The sequence below is a fragment of the Heteronotia binoei genome, chromosome 4, assembly GCF_032191835.1.
Source record: "Heteronotia binoei isolate CCM8104 ecotype False Entrance Well chromosome 4, APGP_CSIRO_Hbin_v1, whole genome shotgun sequence".
NCBI lineage: Eukaryota > Metazoa > Chordata > Lepidosauria > Squamata > Gekkonidae > Heteronotia > Heteronotia binoei.
Window position 1 is genome coordinate 148,302,692 of NC_083226.1, and position 16,381 is coordinate 148,319,072.

Below are 16,381 nucleotides of genomic sequence, written 5' to 3' on the forward strand. Positions count from 1 at the left end.
GGCACAAAACAGCATACAATACACACAGAGCAGCCTAAACATATTTTGATAAAAACAGTCCTCAGGCCAGAAACTGTCCATAAAACAGAAAAAAAAGACTATAACCCCTTGATTAAAAGCCTGGGTAAAACAAAGTATTTCAGTATGATGCCCAAAGGAGTGCAAGATAGACACCATAGGACTCTCAAGGCGGAGAGCATTCCAAAAGGAAGATACCACTACTGAAAAAAGCCCTCTTTGGTTACCACCCTCCTCACCTCCAAGGTAGGGGCACAGAGAGAAGGGCTCCAGAAAATGATCTTAAGTATAGGACTATACAGTATAGGCAGAGGCAGTCCTTCAAGATCATTGGCAAGTTCCAAATAGTCTGTATTGTTTTAAGATAACTGTACTATGCTTTCACAACGTTTTCATGGCAGACTTTTTACGGGGTGGTTTGCAATTGCCTTCCCCAGTCATCTGCACTTCCCCCCCAGCAAGCTGGGTACTCATTTTACCAACCTCAGACTGGCTACCTGAACCCAGCTTTCTCCAGGACTGAATTCAGGTCGTGAACATGATGATGATGATGATGATGATGATGATGATATTGGATTTATATCCCGCCCTCCACTCCGAAGAGCCTCAGAGCGGCTCACAATCTCCTTTACCTTCCTCCCCCACAACAGACACCCTGGGAGGTGGGTGAGGCTGGAGAGGGCTCTCACAGCAGCTGCCCTTTCAAGGACAACCTCTGCCAGAGCTATGGCTGACCCAAGGCCATGCTAGCAGGTGCAAGTGGAAGAGTGGGGAATCAAACCTGGTTCTCCCAGATAAGAGTCCGCACACTTAACCACTACACCAAACTGGCTCTCCTGAACAGAGCTTAGGACTGCAGTACTGCAGCTTTACCACTCTGCGCCATGGGGCTCATAATGATGATGATACTTTACATTTATACAGGAATTTGCAGCATTATCTGAAGCCGAGTTACACTTGTCCACTGAAGTTCATGAGCTTAGAAGGGTCTATTCAGAGTAATCTACATTACCTTACAAATTCTTACAATAATTATATAGCTCTATATTATTAGTCTCCTGTTGCATGGGACTGAAAGAAAGAATGGCATGCCTGAGGCCATACGGTAGGTTTGTGGTAAGATTTGAACCAGGGACTTTCTACCTTATACCACAATTGCTAGTTCTGCTACAGTAGTCTCTCATATGCCTGAATCCCTAAAGATTTAATGAGCAAAGCAAAATTAAAGAAGGCAGCTTTCAGTATATGACACTAGCTTCATATGTTAGATGCAGCAAACTCACGTTCACTAGGCTGCCCTTTCAGCAGACGGCTAAAGCCAGTCTTGATCTTTGGCATGTGTACCCACATCAGACACAAAGGAGAGTGTATGCTTCTCATGCATTATCAATGGAAAGTATTTCACACATCCACATTACGTTTTGATCTGTAAGCTGGGGGGCAACTGAACTCCTTTACATTTTTTCAGTTCAGGTGGCTAGTACGGAAAGATGCTGTGCTTTGATCTAGCACATTTCATTCTTGCAATAAGGACTTGCAGAATGTAAGGAGAAGCCTTTTAAAGACCTTTCACACTTTGCTAATTAAGGCCTGGAAAATGTGTTAAGAATCACTGTATGAATGTTGCTGAGAATATGCTCTCTGTGTTTAATGTTCCTCATGCAACTCTGACCTATGATTTGAAATATCTATGTGCTTATCAGTGGCTGCCAGAAATATGGAGTGAGACTCTGGGGAAGCTCACATGTCATATAATAGTTCTGTAGACTGGAGAAGGATTAAATAGCAGAGGGGAGGCTGTTTTCTTCTGGCTGCAACCCTATGCATGCTGAAAGGGTAGTGTGTGTCAAGCATGCGAGTTCAATGACGAGTCGAAGTTGATACAAAGACTACGTTTATTGAGATACCGATACTTTCTGTGTAACAGGTTCTTGAGAGTAATACTGCCAATACATTGATACAATACTTTTAAGGCTTACTTCAAAGGGAGGGGGATGCGGGGTAGCACTCACACATAAACTATCATAAATGTCTACGTTCAGTACTTCGTCCTTGCTTTCCCCAGATGTCCCGTACTCCCTTGCAGGAATGTATGGGAAGGTGCTGATTACTTCTTCTCATGTTAGTTTCAGTTCTCACTAATTCTACTTTTGAGCCATAAAGCAGGACGGGGGAAAGGGAAAGAATAACAAAGCTGACAAAGTAGGATCCTCCATGATACTTCACAGACCAGGTTTAGGCAGGACCCTATAACAATCAATTATCAATGGAATTTCACCATGCTTGACAAGTGTGTCTCTAAGTAGTACCAAGGTACACATGTGACATTTCTATATGTAAGGACTCAGAGCCAGTGTCCTGTAGTGATTAGAATGTCAGGCTAGATTACGGGAGACCCAGGTTAGAATTCCATCCCCCCACCCCCTGGTAGTGGAAGATCATTGTGTGAACTTGTGCCAGTCGTTCTGTCCAACCTACCATATATGGTTGTTTTGCTGATAAGATGGAAGAGGGAAGAAAGAGAGTTCCAATCGGTGAGAAAGGTAGAGTATGAGTGATTTAAATAAATATATTATGTCATCTTCATCGTGTTTAAATTTAGGATCAGTTGTAGTCACAAAGTGTGTGGGAGATCTGGTTTGAAGAGGAAAAAGGATATGCTGATACAATTCTCCACAGCCTTTTCCCTACCGAGCAGACTGTGTCTAGGGAGAAGGGATGTGTAAAGATAATCCATGGGAGCAGAGATAGTTTAGCTCTCCTCACTTGCACCACCATTTTGCTCTTAAAATCTGATGCTTAACCATCACCTCACTTGAGGGAGGGGTTTGGGCTGAACTTACTTTAAAAAACACTTTTTTTGCTTCCTTTGTGCCTTTTCCCTATCTTGGTGTGCCTGTTCCCCTTGCCTTGTAAGAACTTCCTCCTCTTTATTTCTACAGTGGTGTTGGTACTCCTTATCTAAAGATCATGGGCTTTACTGGGGGTTCTCTCTGAGAGAGTAGTGAAGAGGACCTGACAACGTGCTTGAACTGATGTGCTTCCTTCATTATATTCCTACCTGTGAAAAAGGTACGAGTTTGCCGAAAGGGATACATACCCCTATCTGCAGCACTCTCTAGTATGTATAGGCTTCTTATTGCACTCCACAGGCCTTCATGTTTGGCACCTTCCATATATGGGGTGGGGGAGGTGTCATCAACATACTATTCTGTGATTGGCGGGTGTTGGCAATGTCACTAGTCCCTTAAGTACCTAGGGTCAGGTCTTCTGAAAGAACATTGGATGCTGACTAATTATACCAGAGTTGTGCCAGCATCTGGGAAATGACAGTTTTTGCAGAAACTTAGGGCTGCCCATGTTTCAGGCTGAGTGGACAGTGATCTTCTTTAATAAGATTGTGGATCTCAGCCAAAGGAGCGAGTCCCACTGTAGTTAATGGGAATTATTTCTACAGACCATAAATGTCTATTCATTCTCTTATCATGGTGTCTGGCATTGCTTTGTACTAGCCTCCATAGTTCCAAAATGCTGCTTCTGTGCTCGAGTCAGTGTGATGAAATGGCCTTTTATGAAGCACAGAGGTTCACAAAACTGTTAAGGGGAAGGACCAGTGCAGTAGCACTGAATGTATGTACTTTCTGAATTAGAATATAACTCTGGTGTCTTCTAATTTTGTATTTTGACTTTTGTAGCAGGTAGCTTTCATTGTAATTGCATTTTTAGAATGCAGAATGTAATAGAATTTCAAGTGGGAGTGGAACAAGGTACTGCAGGGAATCTGAGATCTTCCTTGGATTTCTGGAGATAAAAACAGCTGTGAACAGTGGCTGACATCCAGCACAGTTAGGCATGTTCAAACCTCTTAAGACCAGATGGTTTAGTTATGATGTCTATGCAGCATAGTATTCACAAAGTTGTGTATGTTCCTTCTCCCTCAGGCTTAAAAATATTCATATAATGTACCATTTTATTTATCCATGTGGAGGTAAGATATGAGACTGAGTAAAGACTGGAATTCTAAGTGTCAAAATTGCTGTGACTCAAATAGGCTGTGGCTAAATGAAACTGTATTTTCAGTGGCCCATATCTGCTCTCTAGTGTACGAAGTTGGTTCTACATGCCAAATGCTTGACAATTCTTGCCTTATTCCTTTGCTCAGAGGCCTTTTCATATTCTCTCTCTCTCTGTCTCTCTCTCTGTCTATCTATCATCTGTCTGTCTGTCATCTATCTATCTGTCATCATCTCTCATCTTTCTATCATCTTCTACTTAGCTACCTACCTCATACTGCTTCTTATTAGTTCAAAGCAGATTACCAAATTATAAAAAAGCTAGACCATATCTGAACGGCTCTGAAAATCTGTCAGAGATGCATAAAATTTCTCAGCTAAAAAAGCGATAGATCTGCTATTCTAATAAAAGAGGAAATGTCTCTATATGATCTATATTTTGGAGCAAAGCAAGAATTAAAAGATTTCTAGGCTCAGAAACATAATTGCATTCAAAAGTAACATGCTACAGGGTGTCTACACTACAGGGCTGGATTAACAATTAGGCCAAGTAGGCACTGACCTATGGGCCCCCATGCCTTTAGGGGGCCTGGTAGGCTTGCCAATTCCCAGGTCCCAGCAGGGGTTCTTCCGCTTTCCCAGGCTGCTTCCCGCCTCCAGTCAGCTGGCCGGCGGGGGGGAAGCCCTGCCCCCAGAGGACCATGTCCCTTTGGAGGCTTCAGTCTCCAATTGAAAGGCTTCCTCTTGGGATGGGGTGTCTGTGTTACTTTGAAGAAGTTGGCAGCAACTCGTGAGTAGAGATGCCAATCCATCACTTCAGAGTCACCAGAAACGGGGTGGTGGGGGAGGGAAAAGTCTGCTGAGCACTTCATTATTCCTTATGTGGAGATCGATTCTCATAGGGTATAATGGGGAATTGATCTGGTGGTTTCGGGGGCTCTGGGGGAATCTGTGTTTTGAGGTAGAGGCACCAAATTTTCAGTGTAGTATCTAGTGCCTCTCCCCAAAGTACCCCCCAAGTTTCAAAACGATTGAACCAGGGGGTCCAATTCTATGAGCTCCAAAAGAAGGTGCCCTGAACCTTCATTATTTCCTATGGAAGGAAGACATTTAAAAAGGTGTCCTGTACCTTTAAATGTGATGGCCAGAACTCCCTTGGAGTTCAATTATGCTCGTCACATTCTTGTTCCTGGCTCCGCCCTCAATGTCTCCTGGCTCCACCCCCAAAGTCTCCTGGCTCCACTCTCAAAGTCCCCAGATATTTCTTGAATTGGACTTGGCAACCCTAGGGCCTGGGCTGGCTTCCCCCCTGGTTTCCCCTCTGCTTGCAGCCCTCCCAGCCTGCATGTGCAGCCAGCAACTGAGCCACTCTTTGCCTGACTGGACAGGTGTGGCTACTGGTGGCGTTGTGGCCAAGTTTGCTTCTCTCTGCCTCTCCCCCACAGCTTAGTAAAAGGGGCTTTGGAGAAGGTGCCTGCAGGCTGCAGTGGGGGCCGAGGGCAGCAGGGTGGGTGCTTGAACTCTGAGATAATTTGCAAGGGGGCCCCTGAGATTTTGACTGCCTAGGGGCCTCCACAGGGTTTAATCTGGCACTGCTACAGTCGCATATTCTATCAGAGTATAAAGATACCTCCCTTGCAATACTCTAGAAGATGGGAGGACATTAAGGGGTGCCTTTATGTATAGCGATGAACAGTCAAATATGAGCAGTAATCAGGGAAGTCACCAGGTGGAAGAATACCAACAAACTGAGCAGAACAAACACATTGTGCTCTACAGATTGTATTGTTATAGTCATACTTAAATAGACCTTTCTTAATTGTTCTTATGGCTTCCTGTCTGGTAACTGAATAAATGGAGTCCAAGGAAACACTGTTGCTTGACAAGTTTATCCCAGTGGGAAACATAAGAGTCCTCTCTGACTACATAAGAGTCCTCTCTGACTAAGCTGAGGCTCTTGGATGTCGGCATATATAAATTTAATTTTAACTAGGATAGAAACTTTAATGTTGACAACAGATGGGGAATAACAGTACTGGGCAGCGGCAGCAGGAATCATATTGTTGATATATAAATTAAATAATAAAGGATCCAGCACACACCCCTGACACACTCCCTGGTGTATGGAAATTACATTGGAAGGTTGTCCGTCTACCCATAGCGGACTTGTACAATGGGATTAGAATACAGAAGCATAATCAAACCCAATAGTCTCTGGTCAACAGATGCTAGTTTTAGGTTGTGCCACAATCAGGCATGGGGTTCACCTGCAAAATGTTTTGACAATTCTTGTCCTATCCCTTTTAGTATAGTATGGCATGTTCTGTTCAGTTTGCAGTTCAGCTTCTAAGCCAAATACTGTGACATTTTCTTCTGCTTTAGTATAGGAATCATGAACATTTACCAAGCATCCAGTTTAGGCTCAACAGTCATTATTCTGCTGGACTGTGTGAAATAAATAGACTTTTGTACATTCTTTTAAAAAGTGTGTCTGCAGAATATTCTGGCCCTGCTAGTGGACCTCCTGATGGCACCTGGGTTTTGGCCACTGTGTGACACAGTGTGTTGGACTGAATGGGCCATTGGCCTGATCCAACATGGTTTCTCTTATGTTCTTAAAGAATTAAGGGAACTATGTTTCTAAGGAACAAAAAGAAAATGGCTATGTTTGAAGTGCCTAAACATTCCTGTTAAGTCAAAACGAATAGGTCTTGTTCATATTACCAGTTAAATTACTATGTCAACAAGCTTCCTAGATTCAGTTATGATAAAATTTTGTGCTGTTAGGATGCAACACAAGCCTTAAAGAGCTTTTAAGAAGAATCAGGGATGTACAGAAGCCTGAAGGTAATTCAGCAGATGATTGACCATGGGCATTAATAGAGTTCACATAGGATTGCACCCTTACTATTTATGTGCAAAACAATCTGCAAAACGCCCCCCCCCCCCCAAATCTTCAGGCTTAACTGCCATGCCCTGAGACTGAATCATTTCCCCACATTTTCCCCTAGAAAACCAATCAGGAAAAGCGTTGTGTGTACCATGAAAACTCACATGCTGCGTTTGTAACGTAAGGCGGTTCTAATTAGTGAACCATCTCGTTTGTGTTACAATTTTGTACTGTTGGACAAATGCAGTTAACTGATTTCGGTCTCTTCATGGCTAAACTTATCTCCAGAAAAATGTGTTGCACTGACACCTTGTGGTTGACATGTAACCAGAGTGGCTATTTACAAGCTGTCTGTTAGTTGTTAACTGAAGCGGATAAATCTGTATTGTTGTGAGTGGTGCAAAACCGGATACATTTTCCTATGATAGGATTAACCTGAATGCAGGAAATAATAAAATGAAAACTGGATGCGGAAATCGAGTACTATAAGAAGGTGGCATTTTGATCTTTGGGCTTTGGGAAAAGATTATGGGAACATTTAGGCCCGCGAGTTGTCACTGTTGGTAATTGTAATGACAAGCTTAGCATACAGCTACAGTTTTCTGCAGTCACTTCCCAAGGAAGGGGAGTAAATAAGGGCATCAAAGGGAACTAGAAGGAGAGATAATAGGATTTGTCATTCCTCTCCTCTTAGTTTGAACATAGGCCAGAACCTACAGTATGGGTAAAGCAGTGGGAGTCCTCTGTTGCTGATCTGCCTCACAAGGTAAGACTGGCTGATGAGCTTCGCCTGCATGTTGCAACAAACATCCAATGGGCTGCAGGGAGGCTGTGGAATTCTGTGAAAACTTCAGATTTCTTATTTAAGAATAAGTGTGTATTCAGGCCTTATTTTTAAAGAAAGAATTTGCAGTCAGTGGCAATATCAAATATACAAGCAAGAGACCTGCAAGGACTTGCAGGGGATATCTCCTTTTTCCTTCCCTGGGAGCCCCCATACCCTTCCCTTTTTCCTGCTTCCTTTTCTCCTTTTCACCTTTGTCTGCCCCCTTGTCTTCAGCTTCTCCTTCCTTCCTCCTGGCAGCCACTACCCTAGTTAAACTATGGCCATTTTGCACAGTGCTGGCCATACTTGTTGGCAGGTAGGGTTGCCAATCCCCAGGTGAGGGCAGGGGATCCCCCGGTTTGGAGGCCCTCCCCCCGCTTCAGGGACGTCAGAAAGCGGGGGGAGGGGAGGGGAATGTCTGCTGGGAACTCTGTTATTCCCTATGGAGATTTATTCCCATAGAAAATAATGGAGAATTGATCCGCGGGGCTCTGGGGGGGCTGTTTTTTGAGGTAGAGGCACCAAATTTTCAGTACAGCATCTAGTGCCTCTTCCCAAAATATCCCCCAAGTTTCAAAACGATTGGACCAGGGGGTCCAATTCTATGAGCCCCAAAAGAAGGTGCCCCTTTCCTTCATTATTTCCTATGGAAGGAAGGCATTGAAAAGGTGTGCCGTCCCTTTAAATGTGATGGCCAGAACTCCCTTTGGAGTACAATTATGCTTGTCACAGCCTTGATCTTGGCTCCACCCCTAATGTTTCCTAGCTCCACCCCCAAAGTCCCCAGATATTTCTTAAATTGGACTTGGCAACCCTAGTGGCAGGGTTACCACAAGTACTTGTGAGGGCAACTCATTTTCCCCTTGTATCTCCTTCCCCACGTGGTTTTGTCTTTCCCTCCTCCAGGCAACTCCCACATCCTCACCTTTACCTGCTTTTTGTCCTCCCCTCCCACCTACCCCACCCACCCGTTTTTTATCTGCACCCCCATCTTCAGCTGTATTTATTTATTACCTCATTTTTCTTTCAATATGCATTTTATTTATTTAATTTATACTCTGATTTTATATCCAATGGGGACACAAAGCAGCTTATATCAGTTCCCTCTTCTCCATTATATCTTCATAACCCTGAGGGAAGATAGGCGGAGGACATGTAACAGTCCCAAGGATGCCCAATGGATTTCCACAGCAGAGCAGTAATTCAAACCTAAGTCTACCCACTGTGCAACACTGGCTTTCATGGAGTGGCTGCAGATGAATAATAGCAAGCTGTTGGGCCTGGGTGGTTATGGTGGGCTTGGCTTCAATGAGTCTTCCCTCCAAAACCAAAAAGGCCCTGAGTCATCTCTCTCTCGGCTTGACTTCGTGAACGAAGATTTAAGAAGGGTGCAGTAGTCCACGTCTGCTGCAGGCTCGCTGGTGGCTGACAAGACCAATGCGGGACAGGCAGATCCGGCCACAGTGGCTGCAGGGAAAAGTCTGATTTGGAATTGGTGCCGTAGCAGTGCGATTCTTCCTCAATCTCCTTTTGTCCTCAAGACCAGCTATGCGTGCGTTCTCAAAGGAAGAGACAGCCTGGTGGAAGGTGTGCCTCCATGCTTTGCGATCTGAGGCTAGGTCAGACCACTGGTGATGGTTGATGCGACAGGTGCCAAGGGATTTCTTCAAGGAGTCCTTGTACCTCTTCTTTGGTGCCCCTCTATTTCGATGGCCGGTGGAAAGTTCGCCATACAGAGCAATCTTGGGAAGGCGGTGGTTTTCCATCCTAGAAATATGCCCTGCCCAGCGCAGCTGCGTCTTCAACAGCAGTGCTTCGATGCTTGTAACCTCCGCCCTCTTGAGGACTTCAGTGTTGGTCACAAAGTCACTCCAGTGGATGTTGAGGATGGTGCGAAGGCAGCGCTGATGAAACTGCTCAAGGAGTCGCAGGTGATGACGGTATAAAACCCACGATTCGGAGCCGTAGATGAGGGTTGTCATCACAACCGCTTTGTAAACATTGATCTTTGTGCCTTTTTTCAGATGCTTGTTGCTCCACACTCTTTTGTGCAGTCGGCCAAATGCACGATTTGCCTTTGCCAGCCTGTTGTCAATCTCCTTGTCGATCTTGGCATCTGAGGAGATGATGCACCCCAGGTAGCTGAACTGCTGGACTGTCTTCAGAACTGATTCACCCACAGTGATGCAGGGAGGGTGATAATCTTTCTGGGGTGCAGGCTGGTGGAGAACTTCTGTCTTCTTCAGACTAACTTCTAGGCCGAATAGCTTGGCAGCCTCTGCAAAGCAGGACGTCATATGCTGCAGAGCTGATACCGAGTGGGAGACGAGTGCAGCATCATCAGCAAATAGTAGCTCTCGGATGAGTTTTTCCATTGTCTTGGAGTGAGCCTTTAGTCGCCTCAGGTTGAACAGGCTGCCATCGGTGTGATAGCGGATGTAGACACCATCGTCATCATCTAGATCTACTGCGGCTCTTTGAAGCATCATGCTAAAGAAGATCGTAAAGAGAGTTGGCGCGAGAACGCAGCCTTGCTTTACACCTGTGCCTATTGGGAAGGGCTCCGAGAGGTCGTTGCAGTGTCTGACTTGGCCTCGCTGGTCTTCGTGTAGCTGGATGATCATGCTGAGGAACCTTGGGGGACATCCTAAACGTTCCAAGATTTGCCATAGGCCTTTCCTGCTAACGGTATCGAAAGCTTTGGTAAGGTCGACAAAAGTCACATATAGACCCTTGTTCTGTTCCCTGCATTTCTCTTGGAGCTGCCTGAGAACAAATACCATGTCGGTGGTGCTCCTGTTAGCTCTGAAGCCGCACTGGCTCTCTGGGAGGAGTTCTTCTGCAATGGTGGGCACCAGTCTGTTCAGGAGTATTCTAGCAAGGATTTTGCCTGCGATGGAGAGCAGGGTTATCCCCTGGTAGTTGGAGCAGTCTGACTTTTCTCCTTTGTTCTTGTGTAGAGTGATGATGATTGCATCGCGAAAGTCCTGTGGTAGTTTGCCTTGTTCCCAGCAGGTGACAAGTACTTTTTGAAGTGTGCTATGTAGTACTGTGCCCCCATGCTTCCAGATCTCTCTGAAAACAGAGTTGGATGAGATCCCCACCCTAGAAGATACTGTTAAAGCCATCAAGCAACTGAAAAGTGGAAAGGCAGCGGGAGTTGATGGAATCCTGAGTCATCTATTTGTCTTTTAATTGCAGAAATCAAGGGACAACCATGTCTTGAAGCTCGGGCTTGGTTTATTTAAGCTTTCCTGCTTAAAGTTAAATTTATACACGCTGATATCCAAGAGGGCTACCTTGACTTAGAGAGGACTCTTATGTTTCCCACTGGGATAAATTGTCAAGCAACAACTACAGATCTTTGTCAGTCTTTCCTTGGACTCCCTTTATGCAGCTATTGGACAGGAAGCCATAAGAAATACTAAGAAACGTCTAAGTATGATTATAGCAGTACAATCTCTACAGCATGACATGTTCTACTCAATTTGCTGGTATTCTTCCACCTGGAGAGCTTCCCAATTACTGCTCATATTTCATTGTTCCTCACTATAGACATGCCTTTATGTTGGTGTGCCTTCATGCCCTACCATCTAGAGTTTTGCAAGGGAGCCAGCTTAAGATACCATACTTTCATAGAACAAAGCAGGAGTCAAGTTGCACCTTTAAGACCAACTAAGTTTTATTCAGAACGTAAGCTTTCATGTAAAAAAGCACACAAAAGCTTACATTCTGAATAAAACGTAGTTGGTCTTAAAGGTGAAACTTGACTCCTGTTTTGTTCAACTGCTTCAGACCAATATGGCTGCCCACTTGGATCTATATACTGTGATAGAGTATATGACTGTGGTGAAGATAGTGTAGACACCCTGTATCATATGACATTTGATTGCTTTTTCTAAACCTAGATGATGATAATGATTTATCAAATTTATATCCTGCTCCCTCTGCCCTGAATGGGACTTGGAGTGGCTAACACCATACAAAATACACCTGATAAAAACAATATAAAAGATCCCATAAATAAACTTAAAAATATAAAATAATTAAAAATCTATTCCCATTAAAATCTATCCACTATCAAGCAAAATAGGGCGTGTGGATGGTGAAGGCACAGATGAAACATACCAGCTGCCTGGTGGATCAAAATCGCCCAAAGGTTGCTTGAAAAAAGAGCAGTCTTGCATGCTCTGTGGAACCTCTCTCTTCAAGCTGGTAGGGGCCACTGCTGAGAAGGCCCTTGCTCTTGTTGACACAAGGTGGACAGTTCATGGACCAGGAACCTTTAACAAATGCCAAGATGAAGACAGGGAGGATCATGTAAGGAGAGACAGTCCTGAAAGTATGAGAGTCACAGTCCATTTAGGGCTTTAAAGGTAAGTACCAACACTTTGAATTGGCACCAGGAACTAATTAGGAGCCAGAGTGACTGCCATAGGATAGGTGTTATATGCTCTGACCAGGACACTCCTGTCAGCAATCTGGCAGCTGTGTTCTGGACCACTTGGAGTTTCTAAAGCATCTTCAAAGGTAGCCCTGCACAGAACACATTGGACTAGTCCAATCTTGAGGTGACTGTTGCATAAATTACTGTGACAAGGTCCTCCCAAGACAGATAGGAGCCAGTTGGTGGGCCCAGCATAGATGTTAAAATGCAGTCTTTGTCATTCCCAAATTTCAGACAGAGTTGACCATAGAAAGTTGGGCCTGCCAAGAGTTGGTAAAAGTGGCTGCCACATTGGTCCAGGCTTCCTCACACATAATCTCTGTTGTAGATGGATTTAGCTTCAATCAGCTCTCACCTAGCATTATACTGCTGATGCTACAGTAGATATCTGAACAAATTTGTAAGCTTCCAAAACAAACTGGATGGACCACAGGTGATGTCATTATCTCGTTTGCCCAGCCCAGGGACTCTGACTCCAAGTCCTCAAGAGAAAGAGACTGAAGAGGACAAGAGGCACTAGGGAGGGCCCAGCATGACAAAGGTGCCTGCTGACAATGTTCCAATAGAGCCAGAGACCCACTCCCCTGCTAGAGTCTGCAAGGGGGACCTCACCAGCAGCCTCTGGGGGACCTCACCACCAGATTTCTGCTGGGTAGGATGTGAACCTGGGCCCATAGCCCCCCCAGGGGATGCTATCACTATATGGGAACAGCAGTGGCAGAAGGCCCAGGCTGAGGTGGCCTGAAGGAGGTGAAGTGCCCAGCTAGCTGCAGACAACCCCATCCCAGAGCTAGGCAGTGAGAACAATATTTATTCCCAGGATAGGATTGCCAGGTCCAACTTGAGAAATACCTGGGGATTTTGCGGGTGGAGCCTGGGGATTTTGGGGAATGGTGGCTAGCAAGGATCTGACATCACTTTTGTGATGTAAGGTCCTATGATGTCGCTTCCAGGTCAAAGCTCAAGTGTCACTTCTTGAGCTCTGCCCCTTCCAATGATGTCACTTCCAGCACAGTGCACCAAAACCCCCACCCCACCCCTTCCTGGGTTGGTCTTGGGGAGGACAGGGCCCTCAGTGGGGTATAACACCATAGTGTTCATTCTCTCCAAAGCATCCCATTTTCTCTAGTGGTACTGACTTCTGTAGTCTGGAGATGAGCTGTAATTCCAGGAGATCCCCAGGCCCCACCTGGAGGCTGGCATCTCTAGCATCATACCATAACTACTGCCTTAAAATCATTCTTCAGTAATGAACTTACTTGGAAGCCTAAGTAACTCAAACTTCCAGAGCACCGTGCTCTGCCCCCTCCCCCTGCTCTCTTGGGCTTAACCAAAAGAAGAGGTGAGGAAAAAGGAGGTGAGCAGGTGGGGGAGAGGCAGTTGCAACACAATAGCAACCAAAACAAAAAAACCACCTCTGTGTGTGAGATGAGCACACACACAGAGGCATTCCTGGGCTCTCTTCAGAGTGACTCTGAAGTGACCAGCCTGTCACTTCCTCCCAAGCCAGAAAGGGCAGCTAACCAGGATCCTCGCCAAAACAGAGTGCAGCTGCAAGAGCTCAAGACCTGCCAGCAGGGCTTTTGAGCCTGGTTACTTCCCAGCCTCTTTCTTAAACTGAGACTTGGAAAGGCTCCCTCCTGGGATCAACTGGTCCATTAGGTGCAAGCATGTGTGCCAGTTCCCGTTCCTGGCTGCCTGCACCTGTAGACTCTCCCAAGCCTGGCTGGCCTGTGGAGTGCAGCACAGGTAGAGAATGATTGACTAATGTTTCTAATGTCCACTCTGAGCAAAGAAATGCTGGCTAAAATCCATCAGAGTTAAGTATGTTTAAAATCAGTTACATCCTTAAGACTGTGTGTGTATTTCATAGGCCATATGCAAAATGGACTGAGGTTAATTCATAAAATCATGATTCCACACAAATTGACTGTTCCAGTGGCTGGAATTTCAGCAACAGCTCAGTTTATAACTCTTCATGTCCCTGGAAAAGTAAAAACTTCATTCTATCTGTGCAGGATTCTACTACTTTGTGTTTGGACCATGGTATTGTAAGGGCAGGTGTTGATGTATTCATAAGACACCAACATGATTGGGAAATCATCTGACTTTGTCACAAACAACAGACAGACAAACTCTAGCCAAGAGAACTGACATAATAACGAACAATTTCTCCTAGCAACAAATGTTATGTAATGCTGTTGACTATCTTCTCAATGCATTCCTTTCTGTCCAAGAAGTTCCCCGGTGTCAAAGATGAGAGTAATGAGTTGAATAACCTGAGTAGCAAGATTCTTTCTTTGATATGTTATTGCTTCATCTTCTATTACAATATTTTATTTATTTATTTTTATTAATGGCTATCCTGCAGACAAACAATACATTGCAAATGTATAAAGAAAGTACTATTTAAAGGTATATAAAAAAGGTAAAGGTAGTCCCCCGTGCAAGCACCAGTCGTTTTCAACTCTGGGGTGATGTTGCTTTCACAACGTTTTCACGGCAGACTTTTTACGGGGTGGTTTGCAATTGCCTTCCCCAGTCATCTGCACTTTCCCCCCAGCAAGCTGGGTACTCATTTTATCGACCTTAGAAGGATGGAAGGCTGAGTCAACCTGGAGCCAGCTATCTGAACCAGCTTCCGCTGGGATTGAACTCAGGTCATGAGCAGAGGGCTCCAACTGCAGTACTGCAGCTTTACCACTCTGTGCCACGGGGCTCTTGTGTATTTAAAGGTATAAATAGCCCCAAATACTTTATAATAAATAGATTGGTATACCTACCTATATTCAAGGGATTTTAAAGCTCTTTGGGGTGGCTTTTTAGGTTTGGCAGGTATCTGCTTCTAGTGGGAGGGCTCCTGCTGATGGGCCCGTCCTCCTGGCCTCAGTCTCTGAACTGGCAAGAGAAAGGTCTGGAAGTGGAAATGATGTCACATCCTGCTGAAAAACTGGATGTGATATAATTGTGCTGCATGCTCTGACCATCCTCCCAGGCCTTCCCTTTGGGGAGCAACCAGAGTGTCACTGCATGAATTTACTTTGGATGGGATGTAACATCATTCAACATCATTTCTGCCTCCAGGAAACACCCTCCCCCCAACTCTCCTGAGAATGCTGTCCAGCAGCCTGGAATCCTTGGTGCCTTTATGCCCCCTCCCTCAGGAAAGAGGGGGGCATTTATTCTGTCTGAAATTTGTCAGTACGGGTATCCTCAGGGACTACTATAGTCCCAATGAGTTTTGGCCAATTTGGATGGAAAACTGTGAAAGTATAGACCCAAGAAGGCTGCGTGTGTGTCTTCCATTGAAACCAACGAATGAAACAGAATTATGGGAATGAAACAACAGTAATGAGATAATACCATATGAAACAGCCCCGTTTGGAATTAATAACAAAAAATGAAACAAACCCCCAAGTGCACCATCCAGTGTTCAAGAATGGAATCTTGTCCTGACCTCAGATCATTTAAAATGAACTGGAAACCATTCAGGCTGTCTACATCCATCCTGGGCAGTGGATTTAGATAATGAAAATCTGCATTCATCTCTTCCTATGCATTGGTAGTGTTAAGCTGGGCAGGTGTCTTTCCTTGATCCTCAGTTTCATCTGTAAAGTGGGAATAGTGGTAACTTTCTGCTTGGGATGGTTGTGTGGAGAAAATACCATGCAACAATGACAAAGTGCTGCAGAGCAAACGTATTATCTGAATGTGAAATAATAACACTGAAGCCAAATTCTCATTTAATGGGAAGAGGAGATCCTTTGTAACTGGTAAAAGTCTGGCACAAATATTCACATGACTTAGGTCTCTATGGTTATATGGTTGCTGAAGGCTTGCGGTCATTTGAGTAGTCCCTTTTGCCTCCCCTGCTTTGTGGGCTGCACTTCCGGTTTTTCAGGCCACTTCTGGTTTTACTGAAAGTGACCCAAAGATGTCATTTTGAGGTGAGATTTCCCCCTGCTGGCCCTCCCTAAATTGGGAGATCCCCTGCTCAGACCAGGTGGCTGGGATCCCTAAAGTAATTGTTTGGGTCACTTAGATTGTGAACTGCCCTGCCAACATACACTGTCTATTGAATCTCACATAGAGCATGGCTATCTAAGTGTCATGAATGTATAGGATTTTTTGTGAGGTAAACAGTGACTGTATGTGTTTACATAGTGTATGGATTCTATATCAACACC

The 16,381-nt window shown here is 44.8% G+C and overlaps 1 protein-coding gene across 4 annotated transcripts in view; it reads left to right on the plus strand.

Annotated features, from left to right (window-relative positions):
• ARL15 (ADP ribosylation factor like GTPase 15) overlaps positions 1–16,381 on the plus strand; it is a 247,194-nt gene that overhangs the window by 22,258 nt on the left and 208,555 nt on the right. The window lies entirely within an intron of this gene.